The sequence below is a fragment of the Urocitellus parryii genome, chromosome 3 (genome assembly GCF_045843805.1).
Source record: "Urocitellus parryii isolate mUroPar1 chromosome 3, mUroPar1.hap1, whole genome shotgun sequence".
NCBI classification, from domain to species: Eukaryota; Metazoa; Chordata; class Mammalia; order Rodentia; family Sciuridae; genus Urocitellus; species Urocitellus parryii.
Genome location: NC_135533.1, coordinates 5,929,168 through 5,944,121, shown reverse-complemented (window position 1 = coordinate 5,944,121; position 14,954 = coordinate 5,929,168). Strand labels below are relative to the sequence as shown.

General features: G+C 44.6%; 1 pseudogene; it reads right to left on the bottom strand.

Annotated features, from left to right (window-relative positions):
* Nucleotides 1–689: 689 nt before the first annotated feature.
* Nucleotides 690–2,670, bottom strand: LOC144253613 (GTPase IMAP family member 5 pseudogene; annotated as a pseudogene).
* Between the last annotated feature and the right edge of the window lie 12,284 nt (nucleotides 2,671–14,954).

The following is a 14,954-nucleotide window of genomic DNA, read 5'->3' as shown; positions in this document are numbered from 1 at the left end:
TTACTTGGGAATTTATATGGAAACACACACACAAAAAAAATATTCCTTAAAATCCCCAGCATTTTCCCCCTTCCTCCCTTCCTCCTATCTCTAGGTCCCTTTCCTCTATTGATCTCCCCTTGATTTTTAGGACATCCATCCCTAACCTTTCTTTTTCTCTTTCCTCTCTAATTTCCACATATGAGAGAAAATGACCCTTGACCTTCTGAGTTTGACCTGTTATAGATGGTTTCTAGTTACATCTATTTTCCTACAAGTGCCATCATTTCGTTTTTCTTTATGGTGGAATAAAACTCTTTTATGTGCATATACCATATTTTATTTACCCACTCATCCATTGATGGATACCTAATTAGGCAGTTTCCATAGTTTTGCTATTGTGACTTGTGCTGCTATAAACATAGGTATGCATGTGTCATTGTAGTAAGACGACTTTAATTCTTCAGGATAAATACCAACGACCTGCAGGATAAACACCATAGGACCACCTGGGTTGTATTTAGACAAAACATCCCTGGAACTGAGGACTGAGCTCTGAACCAAACCGGAAGTCTGTTAAGAAAGAAGGGGAAACGCAGCTGCCTAGACCTGCAGCCCTCCACAGACCAGGGGGCCTCTTTCTGATGGAGGATACTTAGAGCAGTGGCTGCGGTCATTGATATATTTTGAAATCCCTAAAACACAAAGCATCAGACCTGATAATATATGATCAGCGCAATAACAGTAAGAGTTAAGCTGCACCAGATAATAATGGCAAAAATTTCAACAGAAGTGCACTTTTCGGCTCTGCGGATCGCCTTGACCTGGCGGTTCCTCTCCTCCTTCCGCAGCGCCTGCTTCTGCCTGTCCACCTGCGCCCTCACCTCGGCCAGGTAGTGCGCATAGGCTTCCGGGCCGCCGGCGCCCCAGCCTGGCTGCAGCCGCGGCGCGGGGAGGAAGAGGGGGTCGCCCTGGTAGGAGCGCTCCAGCTGCTCCACCACCGCCATGAGCTCGGCCAGCTGCGCGCGCTGCTGCTCGCCCGCCGCGCGGTTGTTGAAGGCGCAGTACCTCCGGCCGCACTCGGCCAGCAGCCGGCGCAGGCCCAGGTTGTCCGTGTTGACCACGTAATGGTCCAGGGACTCGTCGCCCAAGTCTTCCCGGTGGGTGAAGAGCACGATCGTGTGCCTCATGGCCTGGGTCCCAAACACCTCCTTCACCCTCCTCACTGCCACCGCGTCCTGGGCCGTGAAGCGCCCCAGCTGGGTGACCAGGAGCAGCACGTGGGGCCCTGGGGCAGTCAGCAGGTAGCAGTCTGCGATGTCCTTGTACATCTCCTGCGAGTGGGCCTTTGCCTCAAAGATGGAGGGCGTGTCGACCACCAGGATGTCCCTCCCATTCCACGTGCCCCTCTCCCCCTGGCAGGCCTTGGTCACCGACTGGGCGGCCAGCCTGGACTCAAAGGCTGGCCTGCAGAGGATGCTGTTTCCTGTGGCGCTTTTCCCGCTGCCTGTTCTGCCCACCAGGAGGATCCTCAGCAGCAGTGCTTCTGGGAGGAAGCCATCACGAAAAGTTAATATGTAAGAAATACTTTGTCAAGAGGAGGAGGAAAACCAGAAGGGCAAGACACAGAGGAACGCTCACCCTAGGCCAATTAGGAGGCCATCTGCTCCCATCACCTCACACCCACGTGTAGTGAAAAAAGGAGACTGGCACAAAAATCGTGCAATCAGTGAACCGAGCTGGTCGGAGTCCCAGACATTATTTCTTTGGGACCTGCTACGTTTTGCCACCCTTTCCAGGGCCTTCCCTGTGCTCAGGCCTGAGGCCCCCAGACTCTCTCAGGAGGCCCTGAGCTATTCATCCTTCTCTTCTGCTCCTCCCCTCCCTGCCTGGGCTCTGTTTTACAAGAGGCAGGGGAAGCTGGCCCTTGCTAAGGAGAGTATGCAAGCTAATAGCCTAACAGTTCAATGCCCTGGGAAACGCCTTTGCTCCTGTTGGGGTGCACACAGTCTGTGCCTGGGGAGGCTGGCCCCCAGCTCTGTTGAGAAAAGCTCCACCCCGAGCTCCACCTGCTGCCTCCTTACCTGTGGGGGAGGCACCTTCTCTGTCCTTCCAGAGCCCTTCTGCTTTTTCCTAGAGAGGAAAACAGACAGGGATGGCTCATGCTGGAGTTGGATGTAACATCTGACAGAAAACATCACATTTTATTGATGAGGACATGGAGGCAAAAAACAAAATCAAAACTTGCTAAGGTCACACACTATTTAACAGATGCCCTGACACTAAAACCTGCTGGCCCCAACAGGCAAGCACAGGCATGTCCTCTTCCTGTGGCCCATCTTTAGTGAGAGTGGCCAAAAAAAGACCAAACAAGTCAGTCAGGCGTTTTCTACTGAGCATGCAGCTGTCTGGGGGCCTGGTCTGCCTTTAGGGTCTCGGTGCTGCCACCCAAACTGAAGTTTGTCTGGCTGTTGTCCCCACTCAAGAAACTCATAAAAACAATTCTTTTCCGTTTCCATGGTGATGTAACACATCGGGTGACTGCTTCCCTGATTTGCCCAGGACTGAGCAGAGTCCTCATCAAAGGTCTCTGTGCTGAAACTGGGGAAATTCCAGGCAAACCAGGAGGAGTTGTGCATCCAAGAAGGGGAGACTGTGGGGGTCCAAGTTGGGGGGAGGAATAGGGGGCATGTTTAGCATCGGAGGGAAAAGCTGGTGTATCAGCTCAGATCAGGGCTCCTGCCCTCAGCACAGTCTCGGACCAGCAGCTGCCTCAGAGGTGTCTCTCCTCAACCCCCTCGCCTTCTTCCCGGCCCCTCAGACCCTTTCTCTTGAGGCTTCCTCTCCCACCCCCATCTCCTACTCCTGCACTCAGGAGGTCCACCCAGGCTGCATGGAAGAATGAGTTCTCAGGCTCACTGCACAGCCTACCAAAGTGCTCTCAGGACCTTGTTGATGCAAGACTTTCAGGTGTTTCCTTGTAACAGGTTTAAGAAGTTATTGCTCAAAATGAGCACCTAATTGCAGAATCTCAGGCTCTGTCATGGGTCAATTGGGGGAAAAAAAAAAGACTTTTTGGAATAAATGAGTTTTCCTGGAGCTCTGTGGAATCACACCACAGAAGATTCCATCGAGCCCCTCTGCATAAGAAATTATGCAGAGATCACCTTGACAGGAAACAAAAATTAGTAAATCAATTTGGAATCATTTTAACTTAAATACTAAATGCCAAAATTTAGCTTCTATCAGACAATTCCCTCGCAACTTCTTTGTAACTCCTCTGAGGATAGAGAATAGAGAAATGATAGCAACTTTCTGCCCTTGGCCTCTCTGTTCTTCACTTAGTCCCGTGGAAACTCCTAGTTGGGATACACAATTCAGGTCTGAGTTACCCAAGCTGAGGAGCCACAGTCTGATCACATGACTCAGGCCTGCTCTGACATCCAAGCATGTGCCAGCCTTTTGGGTGGAGTGTTTTCTGTCCCCTGCAGTCCAGGAGACTTTGAAACTGAGCGTGAAGGTCATCTGTGTTAGTTTGGCCCAGGCTGTGGCACAGGTGATCTAGTCAGTCATGACTGTAGGTGTTGCTGTGAGGGTGTTGTACAGATGTGACATTCAGCCTCCAGGACAGGGTAGAAAACCTAGTTGGGAAACTGAGGTTTCCCAGGGAAGGAACTCTGTATCCAGACTGCCGTGCCAGTTCCTGCCTGGGTCCAGCCTGCCAGCCTACCTACAGCCTTAGACTTTGCCAACCCCCACAGTCACAGGAGCCAGTTCCTGGAACTAAATTTCTGAATACATATATCTTGTTGGTTCTGTTTCCCTGAAGAAGCTGAAGGATCATCAAAGCTAAATCTCTCTGGAAGCCCAGAGACAGAGCAAACCTGAACACAATTCTCAGCTTCCGCTGGTTCTTTTTGAGACAGGAAAGGGTAATGTATTGTGAAGATGCAACTTCAGTGAGGGAGGGCAAGCAAAGAAAACAGTACTTCATAGGTGTCAGCTCATCTGCAATGTGGATGGTATGAAATCAAGACACTGCCCCACCACCATGCTGCCCCTGGATCCCCTTGAAGATGGTCTCCAGGGGAGCAGTCAGGCAGGCTCCAGGGGGCATCAGAGGAAAGAGAAGACCGTGTGGAGTGAGCTGCAGGAAGGGGGTGGAGGAAGGTTGGGGCTGAGAGTCCTAAACTCAGGAAGTTCTAAGGGACCTTGGTCTTGGGCTCTTCTCCACCCCTAACTGGGAAAACCAAGACTTCCCAGACTGCAGACAGCAGGGCTCCAAAGAGTGACAGTAGATTCTTCACTGTGGTTCCCAGGCTCAAGGAGGGGTAGCCCTGTGCCCACTGCTCCTGGGTCCCTCTGGGTGTCAAGCAGAGCTACTTACATAATTCACATGACATGTTTGGTCAAGTGACTGGTAGCAGGCCATTTCCTCCAAAGGTGAGAAACTTCTGTCACTGCTCTCCCAGAATCCAGCCTGTGCAGAAAGAGAAGTAAAAACAGGTGTAAAGATGTCCAAGTTTTTCTCCTTTCCTCATTTGTTTGTTTGTTTTTAAGGCTTCCCCCCCTCGCTCCCGTCACAGTGTTGCTTCTGGGGCCGGAACTGTCACACCTCCAGCCAATGTGACTGTCACCATTTCCTCACTGCACCCTTCCCCAACTATGTCCCCTACAGAGAATCGTGCCCAGGACACTGCCAGCCTGGATATCCCTATCACCCACAGCAGCATTCTTGGCCAGTCATCAGCCTGTTCACTCATTTTCTCCTCAGTCCTTTGATTCATTCATTTGAAACTGTTGTTCTTAAACACCGCTCCTGAGCAGACATTTCTTGCCCTGGGAGGATGGTCAGATGAGTTTGAAGGACAGCTCCCACCCCAGTCTGGGATAGAATCCCCTGAGCTAGCTGCGGGGAGGAAGATCCCTGAGCCGCTCAGGAAGCCGCTCCTCCTGCAGCTTCTCCAGTGCCCAGGCCTGGAAGAACCTTGGTGGGGACGGACATGGTGGGGATCGCCTTTGGGGGGAAAAGGTGACCTGGTCTTAAACTGGTGGATTGGATCTTACTCTCATTTTTCAAAAGTAATAATAATAATACTCTCCCCCACTTCCCTCACTGGAGTCTCCTGAAGACAAACAGCACCCTGGTTAGGGAAACACAATGTGCAGACATGTGCAGGGCTGCGTCAGGGCAACTCTCAGGAACAAAGCCCTTGCTGCTTGCAACTTCATCCTGAAGAGTTGTTTTAACTAATTACCATTTTTATTTATTTATTTTTGGTACCTGGGATTGCACTCAGAGTCACTCAACCACTGAGCTACACCTCTAGCCCAGCCCTATTTTGTATTTTATCTAGAGACGGGTCTCACTGAGTTGCTTAGCACCTCACTTTTGCTGAGGCTGGCAGGGAATTCACCATCCTCCTGCCTCAGCCTCCAGAAGTGCTGGGATTACAGGCGTGCACCATGGTGCCTGGCAAATTGTATTTTTTATCAGAAAATAAAGCAAATGCTTCATGTGAGCAGGTCACTTGAATCATACTCTTAAAATGTTTCTCCCTCTTTAGAATGGAAATTGTTTCTATGTATTTATCAATAACAAGAAAAATAATTAGAAAGAAGTAAGATTACAATCAAAAGATGAATTTCCAGCCTGTTCTTCAAAGACGGAAAATGACATGTGTGGGCAGGTCGGATGAGGGGTCAATTCTTCCCTCGCCCACATGTGCACCTAGATAGGGCCTCAGCAGCCACCGTGTGCACACATGAAAATGCTTTTGCACAAACACAAGAAGTAAGTTCATTAGTATTAAAATAGCACCACTGTCTGAGCTCACTCCCTTCAAAATTTTAGGTTCTGAAAAACATAACCTCAGTAATATTTGCAGCTTTCACCTATTTGGGATACTGGGGTATATAATTCTTTTTTTTTTAAGCGTGTATAATTCTTGATCCTTATTTGGAATAAAGAAAAGATTTAGAAAGATCAAGTGCCTTGTCCAGGTTGGCACGTATTGTTACTGGTAGGATGAAGGGAGAGAAAGAGAGGGGACACAGCAGGTGGGGTGGGCACTCGAGGAGATCAGAGCAAGCTCCTTACCTGACCGATGTGACAAGTGCAGGTAGGGTCTTGCAAGGCCTGCAGAGTTCCTGGAGCAATCCCCTTCCTCTCCTAGGCAGCCTCTCTCATTGTTTTCTTGTCAATTCATAAAAACACAAGAGCAGTAAGAGATGAAAACTGGCTCACAAAGTCTTACTACCAGAGAGAGAAGAATCGTGTTAAAAAAAAAAAAAAAGTGATATATGGGTGTGACCACTGGAAGAGAGCACTTTTTTTTTTTTTTTTAAATAACAGTTTCATTTCCTTTCTCCACCACATCTCTGCAATGCTTTTCTCCAAACAGGTTCTCTGCAGAATTAAGCCAGGAAACAATGTACCTCTCCCAGGATTACCTTTTTTTTTTTTTTTTCAAGTACTGGGGATTGAACTCAAGGCCTTGTGCATGCTAGGCAAGTGCTGTCCCACTGAGCTACATCCCCAGTCCTCAGTATTTTATTTTGAGACAGAGTGTCTCTGAGTTGTCCTGGCTGGCCCCAAACTTGCAATGCTTCCACCTTGGCCTGCTGAGTTTGTTTCTTACATGAAATTCTGGTTGGCAGAAAAGTTTCGACCCCAGGCAGCTCTTCAAGTAGCCTACATGAGGGTTAGACACTTAGCTTGAGACATTCTATGGCTCCCTCTTATTTCTCTGCCACATGTCCTGCCCTCAGTTTACCCCCACTACAAGGCTCAGTGGAGTTCCCTGCCCGGGCAGACTCCATTTCCACAAGCACCAGGGAGATAACCAGTCCCATCCATGATGTGCTAAGCAAAGTGACAGGCACCCAACCAGAGTGGCTGATACCACTGTCTTTGTACACTGTCTGCTGGGAGCTCTGTGTGTGGGCTGAGCTGAGGGACCTCTGGAGACTTTCTCAGGGGATTAGGGCAGAGCTTGACCAGTTAGATACCTGCATGTTTGAGTTCAGATTAATTTTTTCACAAACACACACAAAAAAACTATAAGCAGGAAAATGGGATACACTTAACTCTTGGATCCCAGCTCAGTTCAGAGAGGAGGGCAGTTATAATGCAGATAACACACAAAACACATTTTGCAAAGAAAGCCAGGCTGGACTTCCTGGCCTTCCATATCAGATGGTTATTTAAACTTCTCAGTTAATAGCTATTTCACAGAATGAGCTGGATGCACACCCACCTGAGAGCAGAAAGAAAGTCAGGCATTTAACCTGCAAAAGATGTTATCTTCTTGCTATTTAAAATGCTCTTATTTTTGCCAGTGTGGTGGGGTGAGGGGAACAGAAGGCCAAAGATGATCTCTGCTAAAACAAAAACAATGATTTTGGTAGACATTTATTAGCTCTAGACAGGCTTGTCATGAATGATTTTATTCCTAAGGCCAACTCATTAGGCCTTCTTAGCATGTATTTTATGAATATTGATATACAAGAAAGGGACGTTGCTCAAAGGTGTCAAAACCACAGTGATTAAGTGATTAAGCCTCCATGGTGGAGGGAAATGTGGAGTTTTACCCACCTTATGAAATGTAGGCTAGTAATCCCGAGTCCAGAAAACAGGGATCTGGATCCACTACTTCCCATACAGTAGAAAAAATGCAAATTGACCGTGGAACAAAGAATCTGGATTCCACCTTCAGTTCTCGCCTTCAATGCTCTCTGGTCTGAGATGGCATGGCCATCCATTTAGGTCAATTGAGTGCCTTTCTTCTAATCTGCTTTTCATAAGCTTGGTTGATTTTTTACATTTAGTTATTTATATTTTTCTTGTTGATTGGAGAAAGCCCTGTGCATTAAAGATACAAATTATCTATACCATTACACACATGTATACCCCTTCTCTGCATCCTTTCCTTTCCCTATTCAGAGTTCCATGGCTATTTGGGGTTCTTCTTTTTCATTCGGTGTTAATTGGTGGAATTCTAATTCTGGCCATCAACTGGTCTTACAACAAAGGATTGTGTGATTGCTGGTGAAAGAACTGTCAGCAAAATAACCAAAGGGGTAAATTATCCTTTTCTCCTACAGCTACAGAGAAAAACAGCAAATATTATTCCTACGAGATCTGTGAAATATCTAGCATTCAAAAGTCAAAGCTCTGTCCTGTGAAAATAACTCTGCCTATCTAAAAGTCTATAGATTACGATTGTTTTGCACTTCATGATATGTTTTCTAATAATGAGACACAAATCTAACTCTGGTCACCCTTAGCAGGTCTAAATACTTATAAGATTTCTTGGACTCTTGAGATTTTAATATTATGATCTTATAATACAAGATTTGCAGAGAGATTTGCTGCTGTGTCCCTCTTCTACCACAGACATACCTGTAAAAAATAATACAAAATAGTCAAAGGACTTGATAATCTATTTAAGTTCATAATATACTAAGTAAAATAGAACGGTCAACTATTGTAAAATGTCTTTGCAAATACCGCCCCCTGCTGTTTTGCTCATAAATGTTATGTTTTTGTTTTTTCCCCCTCAGTCTGGAAATTTTAATACATGTTTTCTTTAGTGTTTCTGTTGTTCTTAGAAATCCCTCCTTTTCCACACCTTATTTAAAAAATATATTACTGTGTCCAGACAAAAATCTATACATGAATGCTTATAGAAGCTTTATTCATTACTGCAAAACCAATTGAAAGACCTTTGAATAGGTAAACAGAAAAGCTGTGGTCCATCCACACAACGGAACCATGTTCAATGCTACAAAGAAATGAGCTAATGAATCATGACAAACAGAGAGGAATTTAAATGCATATTGCTAAGTGAAAGACACTAATCCAAAAGGGCTCTGTTCCAGTTTATGACGTTCTAGAGAAGGTGATGCTATGGAAATAGTAAAATGGTCAGTGATTGCCAAGGGTTCTGGGAAGGGAAGGAGAAATGAACAGATAGATCAAAGGTCATTTTTAGGGCAGTGAAATTATTGGGGATGATATTGTAATGGTGGGTACTGTCACTATACTATGTCAGAACCCATAGAATGTACATTACCAACAGTGACCCCTAATGTCAACTATGGGCTCTGATTAGTGATAGGTCAATATTGGTTTATCAATTGCAACAATGTACCCCCACGAATGTGAGACATTACTAATAGCAGATACTGAGGGGGCAGAGGCAAGGTGTGTATGGAAACTCTCTGAACTTTCCAAAGTTTTCTGTAAACCTAAAACTTAAGAAAAATAGGCCTATTGATTTTTTTTAAGAGGTGGGTGAAAGAAGGTATGGAGGGTGAAAAGAGGTGGCTAAGGAAAAAGGAGGTGAGAAGAGAAGAGAGGATGAGAGAACTGGGAAAAGGAGAAGAGAAAAATAGGAAAGGGAGGGGAAGAACAAGGGTAATTTGCATATGGTAAACTCCCTCCCCTTTAAGAACTCACAATTGGTTAGAGAGACATCCAGGACAACTAAGGTGTCATCAAATAAAAATGGTACGAGTGCTGTGAAGATGCGAAGTAAGTCTGAGATCATTACAAGAGTCTTATTCTAATACAAGGTGCGGATGGCCCTTCCCAGGCTACCCTGAGTGACTCTTCCGGATCAGAGTGAAGGCTTCTGCTCCCTCACGACTCACCTACACTGTTCCCCTTATCTGATTGCTTGGGTTTTTGCTTTGTTTTAAACCTGCGCCTGACTTCTCTTCATCTTTCTGTTGATTCATTAATACATACACATATACATAGATATGTATACAGAGAGTAGATAGAATACAGATATAATACATGGTAAAATGTAGAGATATTTTACATAATATATTTTATGATTAATATATATAATAGCAGAGAAGTAGAACTATGATATTTAAAAGTCAAACTACTAGTGAGTAGGTAAAATATTATTTAATGATACACTAATCAAAAATTTAGATTCCTATACCAATGGTTAAAAATTGTTTAAAGAGGTACAAATGATAACTCAATAGAGGAGAGAAAAATATAATCATAAAAAAATGTTCAACTAGAGGGCTGGGGTTGTAGCTCAGTGGTAGAGAGCCTGCCTAGCATGTGTGAGACACTGGGTTCAATTCTCAGTGATATATATAAAATAAAGGTCCATAAACATCTAAAAAATTGTTTTTAAAACAGTTTAATTAATGAAAAATAAGGCAGAAAAATGAAAAAATAACAGAATAAATAAAAAACAGCTACTAGTTGGAGATTTTAATTTAACCATATCAATAACTATGTTAAATTTGAATGACCAAATATATCAGTAAAAAGCCAGAAATAGTCAAGGCCCATTTATATAAAGACTTTTAAAACCCATTTTAAAAATAAAGTCATAAATATGTAAAAAATATGAGAATGCTAAAAATTATATACCATCGAACAATATCCAAAAGAAAACTGGAGTGGTTATAATAATATTAGAAAAAGAAACTTCAGAACAAGGACTATTTCAAGGATAGAAGGGAATATTACTTAACAATAAAGATGCCAGTCCACCAAGGTGATTAACAATCCAGAATGTACAGGCCCTTAACAAAACAGCACATCAAGAAACACTGGAGGTCAGACAGATGGATCTCTACAATTACAGAGGGAGGTTTCAACCTTTCCCTGTCAGTCATGAATAGACAAGTAGGCAGAAAATCCAAAGCACAAGGATGACTGGAACAGCACTATGAACCAGCACTATTAACTATTAGCCGAAGGGAGTTTGTAGGACAGGCCAACCAACAGCAGTGGGACACGTGTTCTCAAGTGCACGTGGGGCTTCTGCCAACACAAGCCCTATTCTGGGCCATAAAGCAAACCTTAACAAATCTAAAAGAACATGTTTTCAGATCACAAGGCTAAGGGGTGGAATCTGACAGAGGTGGGCAAACTTCAGGGAGAACCTCAGGTCGGGAGGGGTGTGCTCGTGAAGGGGTTGTAAGGTTCAACAGGTTTCCTTGGCACGTGCTCCCACCATGATTCTTTTTAAGTGGATTATTTCTAGTATTATGTTTCGGTCATGGAAACACAGATGAGAAAGTAAGTGGAATTCTCATTTACTGCCAGCGGGACTACAAAATAGGATAGGCACTTTGGAAGTAGTTTTGCAGTTTCCTTTAAAGTTAAACATACACTTTCCATGTGAACCAACAATGCACTCCTACTTGTTGACCCAAATAATTGAAAGCTTATCCTGACAGAAAAACCTGTTGTTAATGTTTACAGAAAATTCATTCATAACTAAAAACTAAAAATGACTCAGATGTCTTTCAGCCAGGTGATTTAATAAATAAGTTGGTGTATAGTCACAAAATGGAACGCTACTCAGCAATGAAAGTTATCTTGATTCACACAATATGGATGAAACTGCTCAGTGAAAGAAATAAGACTCCAAATATTATTGAATAATCCCATTTACACAACATTCTGGAAAAGGCAAACACTATGGAAACAAACCAGTGGTTTTCAGGAGTTGGGGGTCAGGCCTCAGAAATGATGTCCCACTGCAGGACATCCTTGGGAGACTCTATGTCCTTCTGCATCATGATTGCATGCCCTGTCTGACCCACAGGACTGTGCACCACAAAGTTCAAATTTTAGTGAATGTGAATTTCTGAAAGGTCAACCAGGGTATTGATTTTTTTCCACACAAGATGGAAAGCAGACTGAGACAGACTGATTTAACTGTATTATAAATAAATAACAACCACACTGCAGTGGGCAGGGGAGGTTACTTAGCTGATCTCAGTAACTTTGCAAGGCTGTGTTTTGTCTGGAGATAGTAAGGCTGAAAACAAAAGGGTGTGCGAATCGAACTCTATTCTCCGGTTGCTAAGGTAGTTTCTCACAAACCCTTACGAAACCATCACACACTGCAGTTCAACAAACAGGAAAGCCTGTGGTAGTTAATGGGATCCAGGTTTCTCACCGTCAGGGTGAATACATCCTGGGGCTGGACAAGGGTCAGAAATATCAACATGAACCTATGGCTGGTTCCTTTTAGAGAGGGAAATAAATATAAATAAGTGTGTGATGGTTAATTTTGATTGACAACTGGATTAAGACACGCCAAGAAAATTGCTAAAGCATGCTTTTGGATGTGTCTGGAGGTGTTTCCAGGGAGGTCTAGAGTGTGGGTCTGAGAACTGAGTGGACAAGACCTGCCCTGAGAGTGGGCAGCACCATCCGGGGGCCTAGCTGGAGCAAGGCGCACCAGTGGCAGGGGCTTGCATGCACCCACGCTGGACCTTCTTGCAGAATGGGGGTCACTTTCACTGCTATTGTCACCTGTGGACATCAGACTCCAGGCTCCTCAGCCTTTAAACGTGGACTTGGGCCAGCAGCTCTAGGGCCTTCCAGGCTGTCACCGTGGCCCGGAGCTGCGTCATTGGTCCATCTTGTTCTGAGCCTCTGGCTTCTTAGAGTAGCTCGTGGTCTCCTCAGCTCTCCAGCCTGCAGACCACCGTCTGGCACTTTGCAGCCTCTCATCATATGAGGCAAACTAATAGGTCCCCTCTTGTGGTGATATAGGTTCTGTGGTTCTGTTGCTCTCGAGAACTCCGACTAGCCACGTGGGTCAGCCGCACACACAGGGATTTCCTCGCTTTGTCTCGGGAGCAGCCAGCACAGCCAGCACTCCGATCCTGGGTTCCAAATTCCATTCTCCAATGAAAGGAACCAGGACTCCTCAGGGGAGCATGGAAGTGGGGACTCCAGGGCTAGAACAGGGAAAGTGACCGCAAGATGATCCCAGAGTATCTTATGGTGCCAGGAAATAAGAAAGTCAAACAAATCAGTGAAATTTTTGAAAAGGATGGGGCCTGTCACACGGGCGGATGGTGGAGGCAGAACTTTACTTCTTAAGGTTTCTTTCCCAGCGTTAAATTGACATAACGCAGGTCAATGGGAGAAAAAGAGACCACGTTCCTTAATCCACACTTCACAGGGTCGGAAAGCCTTCATAGGAAAGGAACCCACAGAAGCAGAGTCCAAAGACACAGTACTGACTTGGACCAAGAGCGGTAGGTTGTGCAAACGTGGTGAGGGAGGGCAAGGGGCTTGGGGGAGGGCTAAGCAGGTGGAGAAGTGACTGGAAGAGAAGGGCTGTGTGTTCGAATTTCCCTCAGCCCCAACCTTCTGAGTAAGATGTTGCCTTCTTTTAGTAAGGAGAACATGTGCTACGTGGGGAGTTCATCTCTGGCTTTTAGGAAAAAGAGCAAAGGGCAGAGTGATCTTCTTGCCCCTCCTGTTAAGTGCCTTCAGCTCAAAATAATTCTTAGCCCCATTGGCCTATCTTGGGCAGTGTGTTCTGAACTCCAGGCAGCAGAGGGACCTTAAAGCTCTCCCAAGGGCCAAAGCTTTCTTTTTGTAGAAATGTTCCAGCTCGTGACCACAGGAGGGTTGATATGCAGCCCCTGATAAATTGGAGGCCCTAGATGACAGCTCTCAGTGATCACTAAACATAACCCTCCATGGAAGTGCCTGCCCCACCTGCGCGGTGCAGTGGATGAACCTTATGAGGATCTGCACTCAAATAAACAAGATGTGAAGAAATTCATGAAGACAATTGGGGACCTGTGAACCTCACCTGGATGTTTCATGATATTAAATCTTTACTGGATTTTTTATGTGGTCATAATAAAGGGCGAGTCCTACTCTATTAGAGCTACGTGGTAAAATGCTTATGGAGGAAATTATATGGTATCTAGGACAGGCTTTCAAGTTATGTGTCCGTCCGCCAAAACTCATGTGTGAGACAATTCTAAAACATTCAGAGGCGAAATGATTGGGTTACAAGAGTCTTAACCTAATCAGTGTGTTAATCCTGATAGGGATTAACTTGTTGGGAATCATAGGCAGATAGGGTGTGGCTGGAGGGGTGGGTGTGCCTTTAGGGTTTAACTGTTCCTGGTGAGTGGAAGTGGAGCTCTCTCTCTGCTTCCTGGTGGCCAGGTCCTGAGCCGCTTCTTCCTCCACACCCTTCTGCTGTGCATGAGTCCAGAGCAAGAGAGTCGGCCATCTATGGACTGAGACCTCTGAAACCAGGAAGGCCAAATAAACCTTTCCCTCTCTAAGATTATTCTTGTCAGGTCTTCTGGCCCCAGAAGGAGCCGGGATTCAGATGGAACAAGGTCGCCCATGCGGGATCACTGTTGACATTAGTGCTGGGCACACTGAGTTCAGTACACTATTTCCAAAAGTTTTTAGGTACAGTGAGTTAAGTGGGGATCTGTGAACCTCACTTCTCAAGCTCTCTGAAAAGTAAGACACACACACCACTTAGGGTCATTTGCTAGGTCTTGATAAAGCCTTTTTGGTACACTTCCCAGATATTGAGAAATCGAACGACTCTAATGACTGACTAATAAATATTTTTGCAAGTCAAGCGGTTTCCACTATTTGGCTTTCAACAAAAATGAAGGAAGACATATCCATTAGTGGATAATTAAAAATTAATGATAGATCACTATGTGGCTTTTAGCATTTCTCTTGTAAGGAGTATAAAGAATTGAGTAGCAATGCTATAACAAAATTGTTCCCATTTCTATTGATTTATTTATGTGAACAAGATTTCTTAGTGCTTGCACTGATCAGAACAAAATATTAGAATAGAGTCGGCACTGTTTCATTCCAGATGAGAATGACATCATCTATGTACATATGAAATAAATTTTAAAAAATCCTTCCATCCATTGGGAGATGCGTTTCCAAAATTAAAGTTACAGATAAACTATTTTACAGAGGTGATGGATTCATGTTGCTTCAATCAGTTATGTACTAATATTACTTTAATAATAGGTAATCACAGAAAAAAATTTCACACTTAAAGCCTTGTGGTCATAAACATTTTTTGTTCAATTTTCATATATATCTTTGTGGTAGAAATGGATGTGAAGGTAATGAAGATTTTTCATGCATAAAAATCCATTACAAGAAGATAAAATTCTGTAGGGAG